This window comes from Centruroides sculpturatus, unplaced genomic scaffold (assembly GCF_000671375.1).
Source record: "Centruroides sculpturatus isolate CEXI.00-Female unplaced genomic scaffold, Cexi_2.0 scaffold66, whole genome shotgun sequence".
NCBI lineage: Eukaryota > Metazoa > Arthropoda > Arachnida > Scorpiones > Buthidae > Centruroides > Centruroides sculpturatus.
In genome coordinates, this window is record NW_019384408.1 from 820,075 (window position 1) to 833,602 (window position 13,528).

At 28.9% G+C, this 13,528-nt stretch overlaps 1 long non-coding RNA gene and 1 other non-coding gene across 2 annotated transcripts in view; both read right to left on the minus strand.

Moving 5' to 3' along the window:
- The window catches only part of LOC111618953, a 19,181-nt gene extending 7,030 nt beyond the window's left edge, over positions 1-12,151 (minus strand). Inside the window, exons 1-4 of the long non-coding RNA XR_002755662.1 lie at positions 11,966-12,151; positions 11,725-11,853; positions 9,981-10,040; positions 3,866-3,912 (exon numbers count right to left, since the gene is read on the minus strand). This is a non-coding gene — a long non-coding RNA (uncharacterized LOC111618953). The remainder of the gene's footprint in view (positions 1-3,865; positions 3,913-9,980; positions 10,041-11,724; positions 11,854-11,965) is intronic.
- Positions 10,151-10,342, minus strand: LOC111618967. The gene has a single exon (XR_002755666.1). It is a non-coding gene; the product is annotated as a U2 spliceosomal RNA (small nuclear RNA).
- Positions 12,152-13,528: the final 1,377 nt, after the last annotated feature.

The window sequence follows — 13,528 nt, forward strand, 5'->3', positions numbered from 1 at the left end:
CGGACATCACACCTTTCTTCGATGAAGCGCATGTTATTCGCACCACCCAACACACGGAACAACTAAGAACTTTGGAGGCACTGGAAATATTTAAAGCCGATCGTAAATCCGCATGCATTAATTTCAAAGAAGAAATAAATCTCTCTGCAGCATGGCAATTTTTAATTGACGATAAATCATAATATAGTTTATAAGACAAGTTTTATGACGTAATGCACACAATGATTCCCCATTGGTAGAAAATTACATTTGAAATAACAAGTGGATTCCTTCCGTTTTCGGAATTTTTTCGAAAAATAGCACGTTACGTTTTTTCAAAAACATTCGAATTAAAGAATCCGGTTATAACGAAAGATATAAAGAAGTAAGCCTGAAGAAGATCCCAGGAGGGGAATCGAAAATGTTCGCCGATTTTAAAGAATTTCGCACTGGTTAATGGTTAAGGGTAGGCAGTTGTTGGTTGTGGAGAATTATACCTCTGTTGTTTTCCAATGTTGACTCTCCTGATTTTTGGAAAAGGATTAAAACCTTACCTGCTGAGGTAATAAGGACAAAAAAAGAAGCTAAAATAAGTCAATTATACCATAATGGGAAAACTACTGGTGATAGGCAAAAATGTTACAGATTATATGCTCATCACTATAGATCTATGAATGGTTTTGTTCCTGAAGTCCTGTGGCAGTGCTAACTCAAAACATTATACAACATGTTCCAGTGTATCTAATACTTTCTTTTTGGAAAATTCAACTCCTTCAGAAGCCTGTAATATTATAATGAGCTTAAAGAATAGTGTTCTGGACAAACTAAAAGTATCAAAATTTATACTACACTATCCGGAATCTGTAACTGGCACGTGACACGTATATATTGTATACCTCTGTTGACGAGTGTTTTCGAACAATCTCTTTGCTCTTCTTCAGGTCAGCTGGAATTCCCTGGACGGAGTGTATTCTATTTGTTGGGATCAGGTGTCATTCCGATAAAGTGGGTCCTTTCTGACATGCGTGGTCGTGCGCTGGAGGAGGTAGTTGCGGGTTGGCATCCAACAGGGATTGCTAGGCCAGAGATAGTCAGCTCTTCCTTCTGGTTAACACACATGGTTACCCAAAAAGAAGAGCTAACTATCTCTGGCCTAGCAATCCCTGTTGGATGCCAACCCGCAACTACCTCCTCCAGCGCACAACCACGCATGTCAGAAAGGACCCACTTTATCGGAATGACACCTGATCCCAACAAATAGAATACACTCCGTCCAGGGAATTCCAGCTGACCTGAAGAAGAGCAAAGAGATTGTTCGAAAACGCTCGTCAACAGCGGTATACAATATATACGTGTCACACGCCGGTTACAGGTTCCGGATAGTGTAGTGTAGATTTCACCCCGGTGTTGAGGCTAGAATAGTTTCTGTATTTAGTGTCAAAATTATAAAGCATATATATGATATTATAGCTACACCTTTATTGTACCCGATAAATAAGTCCTCTTTGAAAGTGGTATTTTTCCAGAAAAGTTAAATCATAACTTTCTATTACCAACATATAAAGATAAAGGATCCAAGCGTGATATTAAAAATTACTATCCAATTACAATTGTTTCCACTTTAGCAAAAATCTTTGAAAAAATTTTCTACAAAAGATTTTCTAAACATATACATTTCAGATTGTTCACAGTCATCAGTATGCTTATAAATGGGGTTTTTCAATGGTAGATGTGTTAACTCATTTAAAATAGTCACATCACAACTGGATAAATTGAATACAGTGGTTTCGGTTTTAGTAGACCATTCAAAAACATTCGACAGTCTGAATCTTGAACTCTTAGAATTAAAATTGCAAAATGGTTTAAAAGAAATTCCTCTAAACAGAAATTATTATGTTAAAGTTGAACATGCTATCTTTTGTTTTTTTTAAATCAAATAAGGACATTCCCCAAGGTTCTATTTTGGGTCCTCTACTCTTTAATATATATATATAAATGATCTGGTCAAATATATACCAGAAGATAACATTATCATGTATGCAGATGACATAGTAACAACTTATCCTCATACAGAAGCTCAAATTCTTCAAGATAACCTAAACAACATTCTAAAAAAATTAATTACTTACATGGAAATGAATAAGCTACAAATTAACAGTAACAAGACAAAATTCCTCTGCTTTGCTAAGAGAAATAAAGTTAATCTGAATCATTTAAAAATTAAAATAAATGAAGGTGAAATTGAAAGATTAAATGTTATAAAGTATTTAGGAATAAAAACAATGATCATCTTTGTTGGAACAGGCAGACAGCTAAAGACAGAGCAATATCCCCTAGGTATATTGGAATAAATAAAAAAAATTCAAGACTTTTTAAGTATTTAACAGTTGAAGCAATTATATCACATGTGTATGGAATCTAAAATAAGATACAGAATATCTGTTCGGGGAACCACATCCTTATATGCAATTAATAAACTTCAAATAGTACAAAATTGTTTTATTCAATCCATTCATAATTTAACTTCAGAGAATCAGTGTTGAAATACTACAGAATTGATAAAATTGATAAAATATGAAATATTTATATAAAACAAGTTTTGATAGAACCATAAATTTATAAAAGGAAATAAAGATAATAGTTGTCTATGAGGAAATAAAATAAGTGACTACTGTAATGTTTCAACTCAGAATACTCAAAGGACTTATGGCTACACTCTTCCACAGACTCACATTAGGAAAATCTTTGCCAATTTTTGAAATGATTTTATATTCGAACAACTTAAGAGAAGTGTCAAGTTAGTCTACAAAAATGTAAAAAATCTGTTTATATATGTTGTAGTTATTGTTATTAACTAATGATTTAATTATTTTTGTTTTCAATTGTTTGTAGTAAACTGATTGTTTGACACTCGAAAAAGGCCTAATTTTTCAAATAAGTTTTTTGTTTTTATTAATTTTTATTTGTCATCACAAAAAGCACTCATTTTTTATCTGTTGCATTAAATGGGTTTAATAATTTTTTAACAAAAAATCCTATATTATCTTTTAAAAAGATAAAACTAACTAAAATACAGTAGATCCCCCTATAAAACCGTTTCCTATAGTTATGATTCCTATAAAAATTGTGGCAGTATCCGTAAACAACGGTAAAAATAACTCCTATAATACGTAAAACGTCATCGGGCAGCCGAACTACTTTCCCGCCGTCCGTAGCGCCACGCTACGGACGTTTAGGCGGATAAATTGAGTTTAGTATCGTCTGTTCATATAATTATATATAAATTAGGTACTGTACATATAATTATATATTAATTATATATAAATTAGGTACTGTATATATAATTATATATTAACTTAATTTATTGTAACTTTATTATAATTAAATATATATTTTTCGCCGTCTAGCGTCACGCTACGGCGAGTTAGGCGACCTATCGTCTGTCCAGTACTGTAATTTTATACATTTCTTGTGAAAGAAACATTTCTTATTTAACGGCCATAAAAATTATTTATATTAAGGATGTCTCCAAAGGTCAACGAAGTTTTCGCAGAAAAATAATATCAGAAATCGCGGCCGCGGTTTGATGCGCTGTTCCGCGACGAAACCAAGCTTTAGCAACGGGCGTAGTCGAACGGTACACACTCGGTAAGCAATCCTACAATTTTTTGTTTATAACGTAGTTTATACGGATTATTTTCAAAAAAATATACGTATTTTGGAAATGTTGAGTCGAATTAGTCTAGAATCGATTAATTTTATGAAAGAAAACCTTTCAAACAGCCGTAGTCCGTAAACTATGATTCCTACAAAATTGATTCATAAAGAACGGAACGTATCTACTGTCTTATAGGGGGATCTACTGTAGTACCATATATAAACTTACTGTATAGTTTTGTCCTACTATATTCAGAATCTTCCAAAGATTTTCTTCTGTAAAAAAGCAACATATGTATGAATAATTGGTATTTTTTAAAATAAAAATATTCCTAAATAAATTTTTTTATAAATTAAGTTAGTTTAAATTTTATAATTTAAAACAAAACAAACAAACAAAAAAAACTGAACACTGAAAAAATAAAACTAAAACTTGCAATTAATGTAGGATAAGAATAATTCTATCATAAAATATTGACATTACAAGTAACCAAACTACATGTATAATTATTATTCTGAAATTTTGCAATTCATGTTTTACTAAATAATTCTCCAGCTTGGGCAGACTGAATAAGAAAATAGTTCAGTAAATGTTCCATTACTGGTTTTTTTGTTGTGGATTTTAAAGAATTAAAAGCTATGGGCTTTTTTCTTCAAAAACACATCACACAAGGAGCATTTCTTGATATTGATTTTATTGGAGGAAATGCATTTCAAGTCTTAATGTCTCCTCTTCAGTACTTAGACTTTACAAAAGGAAGATATATGTATTATTATGTATCATGTAATCCTAGTCTAATATTTAAAAAATTTTTTTTAAATAACATAGAGTTGATTGTTAGTTAAAAATTAACAATAACATTAAAGAAAATATTGGGTAATTGACTAGTATTATCTGTTTAGAAGGTTTTCTGTATAAGATAAAATAGAGGGGATAAGTAAAACAGTTATAAAGTAAATAAAGTTTAAGACGGTTGTTATAAAATGGTATAGATTCTTATTACCTGTAGATGGGTAAAAGATATGAGGTGGGTGATGTTTAAAATACCAAAAGAGTAAGCTAAGTATTTAATGTTACATAGGGTAGAATCAGGCTGAGTTTGGATCATCCTTAAGTTCATGATTGCACTTACAGAATGCAGTTCTATATGGGAAGGCAGAATAACTTCATCAGAATCTATATGGGGCCATCTGAGGAAGGTGGAGCAAAATGGGATCACTTGCAGATACTACCTTTGAATGTTCTTTTAGCCTGATTTTTAGGGTTCTTCCAGTTTCATCTATATATTGATAATTTGGTTGGCAGCTGCAGGATATTCTATACTGTATATAATGTTATTTTGTTGCATTATATCAATATTTTGAATGATATTTTCTTTAGTTATTAGTAACTTTTTATTAGTGAGGTTGAGGCTGAAGTTTTAAATGCAAAAACAGGTATGTCGAATGTTCAGTGCCGCTTTTCTGTGAGCCTAGAAGTTTGACAATGATGTTTGGAATGTGGAACATGATTCCACTGACTATCCAAACACCATTGTCAAACTTCTAGACTTACAAGAAAGCAGTGCTGAACATCAGACGTACACATTTTTGCTTTTAAAACTTCGGCCTCAACCTCGCTATTATTATTAGTAAATACTGGAACTAGAGTAATATTATATGGTTTTAATAGTATTTTTATTTTTCGAATACTATATGGTTGTAAGTAAGTTTGTCATAAGTCATTTGAGTTGGTATTATATTTTTTTGGGTTATAGTTGGTGTTGGTAAGTTAGTTTTCTAGTATCTTATTTGGATAGTCGTTTGGTTGAAAGATTTCATAAATGTGTTTGTGATATATGTGTATCTACTATGTTAAAAATATTTTTCTTGATATACATAGGTGTACTGGAATCATAGTTAACGACTTTCCTTACATTACATGATTTAATATATATATTTTTTTTAAATTTAAACTGTTATGAGACCTTCAAAGGCTATGTTGGTTACTATATTATTGGCACAGTTAAGAACAGTTTGAGGGTTGATTAAAGTATTATCCTAAATTAAGAAGCAGCCATCTACATATCTATTGTATTCTATTATGCCACTGAAGTTTCTAATAATACAATTTATTTTTATCATACATAATTCAGCTAGTTTAAAGCTTATACCCATAAATATACCACCAGATTGTCTAAAATTTTTTTTTTTATTACAAGTAAAATAATTATTATTTAAAACAAATTAAACTATGATAATTGGGTAATTGAACTGATTCAAAGTATTTAATGTATTGATTATAAAAAGTTTATGTATAGATGGATTTTTAATGTCTTTAATATATTTTTAATGTCTAGACTTAACATTCTGCTTTAGTATTAATATTGAGTTTTTTTAAGTTACTAATGAATTGGTCTGTATTTTTAATCATATAATCAGAATTGTGATTTGAGTTAATTTATTCTTAAGGAATTTTTCAAAGTTGTATAAGATGTAAAATTGAATATCTACTAATGGCATGTGTAATTCTTGCAATTTGTGTGTTTTAACTTTAATATTGAGTTTAGGGACTCTTAAGTTGTAATCTAAGATAATATTAATACAAATGATTTTAACAAGATTTTTTAAAACATTTAGTTATTTTTTATAAGTTTTCATGTATGTGTGATGTAGGATCTTCATTTAGTTCAATATATTGGTGTGAAGTGACTAGATTTAGTTTAATGTTTTCATATTTTTGTTTATCCACTATAACGATTTGTGTTGATTTATCAGCAGGGACAATAATTAATTGATTATCAGTTAGAAACCTTTTAACTTGTGTTATTTGATTATTGAATCTAGTTTAGTTAACCTTATTTTTAATTTTGTTATTTGTTATAATATTTTTAAAGTTAATTCTCAATTGCTCTTTTTGATCAGTTTGCATTCTACATAATATGTATTCTAAATCAACTATAAATTCCTTGTAATTAATTTTTGTAGAACTGTTGAAGTTAAAACCTTTAGTTAAGATATTTTTAACATTGTTTGGTATTGTACAGTTAGTTTGATTTACAATTAACCTTTGTTCCAAAGTTATCCATTCATCAATGGTCGGATATTGTGCTTTTTAAACTAAACTAATTTATTGTATTTTCTTAGAGTATATGCATTATTATAGTCAATAGTGAATTTATATTATACATTTAACTTTAATTTTCTTATTCTATATTTTTTAAAATTAATTACCAAGTGTATTATTAACCTGTTTATTTTCTTCACATATGATCTTGCATAGACTTTGTTATGGTAGTAGGTAGGGTCAAGATTTGAAGTTCTATGTTCTCTGTTAAAGTTTCTTCAGATACCAGATATCTGCTGATAGATTGTTTAGTTCTTCTTCTATATCTTTAATATTCCTTGGATTTTGGGTATTCATGATATCAATTAAATTTTCCATTACTGGTTTTGTTGTGGCTTTTAAATATTGACATTGATTTAAAAATCTATATCAACAAATGCTCCTTGTGTGAAGTGTTACTGAGAGAAAAAAGCCAATAGCTTTTAATTCTTTAAAAAAACATGCATTTTTATATTTTTGCCTAGTATAACAAGAAAATAGGCAGCCCTTTTGTTACTGTAATTAAAAAAAGCTTAATTGTTAAGCTTAAATTAATAATTACAGTGTGTTCATAATAAAAGTGCAATATCAATAATAACTGCTAACTAGTTTTTGCTATATATTTTGTGAGACTGTATATCAAGATATTTTGTACAATGAAAAAAGTTACAGCAGCACAGCATTTTAAATGAAATTTAGCACAGAATGTAATGTGATTAAAGTCATTCAGTGTGTAGAATGTTTGAACACATATTTAATAATACATTATTATTCATGAATTATCATGTTTTATTAACCATTTTAATCTGATGGAAATATGACTTTACTGATTTGTAAAAGGCTGTATACCACAAAACCAACATTTAGAACAGAAATACATTTTTTTCTTCAAGCATTTGTAACCCAAAATTTAAGTAACTCGTTTTTAGCACTTTAATTCCATACATTATTAAAAATAATTACAATAATTCCTGTATTCTCTGCATTTCATTTTTATTTTATTCCAATTTTTGTAATTTTCAAACCATAAATGTGAATGTGAAGTTCAAGTGTAAAAGTAATTTTGAATGATAAATATTCAGATATTTTAAATCTCCATTCTTGCACACACTTTGTAATGTTGAAAATACTTCAAAGAGAAAACTATATAAGTTTCTACCTTGAATGTATGTTTTGCTCTGTTTATCTCACATTTAGAAAACTGATTTGTTACCATGACATACAGCTGTTTAATGGCATTATGTTTAAAATTATTAAACATTTTCTTTACTAATTGAAAATGGTTAGGGAAATATAACAACCTTTAAAATAATCCCTGTTTTAAAAAAGGCTTTAAATTATTATTATATAAGCAAATTAATAATGCCAAATTACACTTAACATAAATGTTAGCAAATGTAAAAACAAAACTTTTGATTTTACTTATTCTAATACTTTATAACATACTCCTAGAACCTAATTCTGGTGTGACAAAAAAAGTATGTAACATATCCCGGTGTTTTGTGGTGTAGTCTGATACTTTATCTTCTACTTCATCAAACATAATTACAACTGCTAAAATTATGTTATATATTTTTATTATTTTACTGAGTGACAAAAATTTGTCTTTTTCCTGAAGTGCAGGTTCTTTAAATATAAAATAAATGTTTAGCATGTCAAACACTTCAAACGTATCAACAGATTGAAAAAGTTTTTAATAGATTATATCCTCAAATAGTTTAAATTAACAGCTCATTTAATAATTCCTATGCTATATGTACAATAAAATACTTGTTTAATGCATAAACTGATATATTGCAATAAGTGATAACATTAATTATTAAACAAAATATCTCAAAGTAAAGCTCAAACTGTTAATATATACAATTTTCAACTGATACTTTTTTGGTGATTTAAAGGAAATAGATAAGTCTTTTAAAAAATTGTTAAGACTAACAAATTAGTAATTGCTGTGTAGTGTGTTCATAATAAAAGTAGAATATCAACAGTAAACTGTTTTTACTTTTTATTTTGTATGATATATTGAACAATAATGTAGCAAAAACAAGTCATATCAATATGGCTTTATTTTTTGTTACATTACAATATAGTACTTTGTTACATTCAACACACTAAATACAACTTTACAGTAATATAAAGTCAGTCTGCAAAATGATCGAACACAATTCTAAGCTGTTATTAGGTATATTTTAATAAACATTTTCAAACAATGGAAACATCACTGCTTTTAATGACATTAATTGTATTTTTAAAAATACCTAATACTTTATGGTACTGAACATAAATTTCATTACATAAAAAATGATTATTTTACTCTACTTACCCTAATCTTTTTGATATATGATAAAATAAGTCATTGTAATTATGTTAAATTTTCCATTTCTCATTTTAGTTGCTATATGTAGTTTTATGTAAGATTATTTAAGGGTTTCTATTATAATTTCTTTGTTTTTATTGAATTTCAAAAAAGAACAAATCTGTTTAATGTTCTTGATAATACTTTTAGAAAATTTGTCAAAAANACATCTATATAATTTTTACACAAAAAGCTTTTCCTCTTGAAATATAATCTCTCTCTTAGAAATCAAAACTTACTTTAAGACAAACTTTCTCATAAGATCTCATGAAAAGACAGTAATAAATTAATTCTAGATTTATTATGTTCTCCATGATTTTGTCTAGCTTAAGAATTCAAACTTTTAAATTTCAAAAAACTTATTTCAAATACTAAAATGATTCATCTATTTGTTCTATTGTTTCATAAGTTATTTAGTAGATTAGGACATAAAATGAATTATAATATTTTCATTGATCAAAAATATATTATTTCAAATCTGATCATATCATGTAATTTTTATATCAATGTCTTAAAAATGAACTTTCTTAACAAAGAACTTTAGCCTAAGTGTAACATACTAAAATTTTAAGATTTTTTAGTGTAACCTCTTAATGTGACAAAATGTATTTAGTTTTAGCTGTTTTGGTTTAATCAAAGACAATATTAAAAATTAACTGTTTTTAATATTGCTTCCAACAGTTATTTTTAGTATACAACAGTTTCTAAATTAACTATCTAATCTCTGTATTATGTATATTTAATTGTCATAATACAAAGAAGACAAAATTACTATATTTAATGTATACTACAAAAGGAATCAAACTTAAAATCCAATAAATGATGAAAATTTTAAAATATCCTTTCTCAAGTAATGTATTAACAATATATAATATATAAATGTTATTAAACATATCAACTTACCAAATCAATATTCAAAATGCACTTCTTTCACAGTTGTTGAATGACATTTAAGAAATGATGCTGGAAGACAAAATTACAGACTTTAGAGAAGACAGTATCATTGGTAGTGGATAATTTGAATATGTAAAGTTTTAACAGATCTATTTTTGATTAAATTAAGATCCCCCAAAGGGGAGTGGGCCATTCCCGGAGGTACTGCAATACCGGGTCAACCCGTGGCAGAGGTGGAGCAAGCTCCGAGCACTCCGCCGCCTTCCAAAAATCAGTTTAATATCATGGCCTCCGATGGAAGCCGTATCAGATATTAAGCTGATAAGAACAGATACTACACTTTGATCTTAGCCAAAAGGCCGAGAAGCGATAACCACAGAGAGTTCCTCTCCGAAATCATTCGCAAAACGTTCGTCCGCTCGAGGGTGAACGAAATTTCTATCATGGAGTGCAATTTCCAACAGCAACAGCATCATTTACTAATGGTTCTCACTTCAAATAACTATCACAGATCACCAATTTACTCACTACAGTTTTATTTTACTGCAAGAATTATGAAAAATTCAATTTATTAATGCTATGAGTCCTCCTCTGCCTTCATCCCCCCCTAAGACATTAACAAAATGTTGCCACCCTCACATACATCAATAGATGTCGCCTCTGTATAATTTCAACACATTATAAAAATATTTTATTTTATTCAATTTTTGAGAAGTCAAAAGTTAACAAAATCTCGAAATAATCTCAAAGTAATAAAAGAGGGGATTTTCAAAATTTTCATGCCGCCTTTTAGTTACTTTGTGTGATAACTGATAAGACGATGTTAAAGTTAACCATAAAAAATTTCAGAAACAAATTGAATTTGCTATTTCATAAAATCTTGTTAGGAACTAATATATCCGTTTTTAATTTTTATAATTATTAGCATCTAGTGTTTAATTAGATATATTTTATTTACTTTGTGTGATAACTGATAAGACGATGTTAAAGTTAACCATAAAAAATTTCAGACACAAATTGAATTTGCTATTTCATAAAATCTTGTTAGGAACTAAATTATCCGTTTTTAATTTTTAAAATTATTAGCATTTAGTGTTTAATTAGATATCTTACTACATTTTGATTAGCTATTTAAAAAAAAAAATTTTTTTCGACTTTAAAAATTTTCTTCCTGCTTTATACATAAAGCATTTTCTTATCCAGTAAATATATAAAATGTATCCGATAATTTTTAAATATTTACAATTTAATGAGAGAATTAATATTTTTGGACTGCAATTTTAAAAAATTGTAGACCTGTAAATTCCCACTGTCATCCATCTGTCTTTCGTTAATCTCAAAAACAGAGTTACATCGATAAAATTCAAGATCAGATATAAAAACCTTACGGACAGGAGGCCCCAATTAACTATATAAAAACTGCCGACGCAAACCGAAAGTCGAGTTATTTCAATTCAAAAACTTCCCCCGAAAAAATGTTAGATGACCAGCATGACTCCACTGCTAACAGGAAAAGTATGATGTACAGGGGCAAGACTCTACAGTACTAACTATAGATGGATAGCATATATTTTAAATTTAATTAATTAAAAATACAATTAAAAACTGCAGCCGGGCAATGTGACGATGTCACAATAAGTAATTGCTCGTTAATAGTAAAAAAAAAATTAATATTTAACCGTAAAAAATGAATTTATTACGTCAATCAGAAGAAAAATAAGGTGATCATTTCTAAATAAAAATTTTAAATTACCCTTTTTGTTTTTTTATTTCCTTTCGAGTTATGTTTTTTCAAGAATGAAATCAAATTGACATCGAACATTTCCATTAAATGCAGTATTTCAATTTCGGTTACGGATTCTTTTGTCCCGTTTTGGGGTATCTAAAAACAATTATTTAAATATAAGAAAATGAAATTATATAACATTACAATAAAATATGAAATTTTTACAGTATATAAATTTGATAAATTTTCAATATACTGTCATACTAACGATAAAGAGAATCGGGAACTAAATTTTCAGGGCTTTTCTTCCCTGAATTTCACTTCATCGCATCATTTCATTAAATCGCATTACTTTGTCTTGGGCGCTTCAAAAATTATTGCTTACATTTAAAACAACATAATTATTAAGTTTTAAAATGAATATAATTGAATAAACAATTTTCAATTAATCTTACGAAAAGAAAACGCTTCAAACCACCGAATTTTTATCTACAATAAATTTATCTAACATTTTATTATTGGAAATCATAAAAATATACTTACCGAATACAGAAAAATCGTTACCAATTCTCCCACCAAGACGGATAAATTAGAGTTTGAAGCCACGCTCCATTTTTAACACCCGGTTATTAATTGCAAGCAAGAGCAAGCGACAACACCTACGAAACACAATTAAATTAACTGTTCAATTTTATATTCATAATAATAATAATAATAGCCGATCATAGAATATTCATCGAAAGTCAGGTACTGAATATTACTTAATACAGTCCAAAAGTTTCAGGATCCGTACAGGTAATTCCATTTGTAATGCCATGACCAATTATGACATTATTCCCTGACCTATTAAGGTCTCTGCATTTCCCCTTTCCATTATGTAATATTCGGCCAAGTCTATTTAAACCCATTTTGCACACAATTGTATAATTGTTTTAATTAAAAAACATTTTATTCACTTCTTACAGAAAACGAAAAACTTAGCTAATTACGTAACTGATTTTACGCGATGTCATTGAAAAAATGTCATGATTTTACTTAAATTAATTCGTAAATTTTATTTAAATAAAAAAAAGACTCGCGTCGCAAAATCGAATTTTCTTAAATCAAAGAGGCCGAAAATTCAAAATAATTTAAACAGAATAAATCGCGCACTCCGTGAGAGGGTGAAATCGCTTACCGCGTCCTATTTTTGGTCCAGCACGGACCCATTCAAGGTCGTTATGTTTCTTCCCATTCCTCTTCAGAGCAGCGGCGTTTTGGCGGGAAAGCGAGTCGGGTCGATGAAGCTTTTAAAAACCCGACCTTAATTAACCAGATGTCGCGCAACTAAAAAGAATTCGGTGAATTGTGTACGGGGACACAATCGCTTAATTAATTAAGGTATCAAACCGTCTTTGTGATAAATTATTAGAGCAAAGGATAAGATATAAACCAGTGTTTCTCAACCTCTAACGAATCGTCGCCCCCCTTCACTTCAAAATTTCGATGCCGAGGACCAAGACTAACGCCAAATTCGTACTGCATTGAATAGACTTGTGACTAGTATAATGTTGTTTGTTTAATTATTGTACGATATAACGAATAAAATATCTAATTATTCTTAATATAATGTTTTACTATATCGTCCAGAAAATTGTTTTTCGCCCCTCAAAATATAAATTGTTACTAATCGCCCCCTCAACATGGAAAAACAACGGGGGCGATATCGCCTCCGTTGAGAAACACTGATATAAACGAATAAAGTCTTGCTGGTTATCACATTCCAATCGTTTGGGCGACGCTCGGGTTTCTTCAACTCTCTATTCAATCTGCATCGTTCGGCATTAGTCGT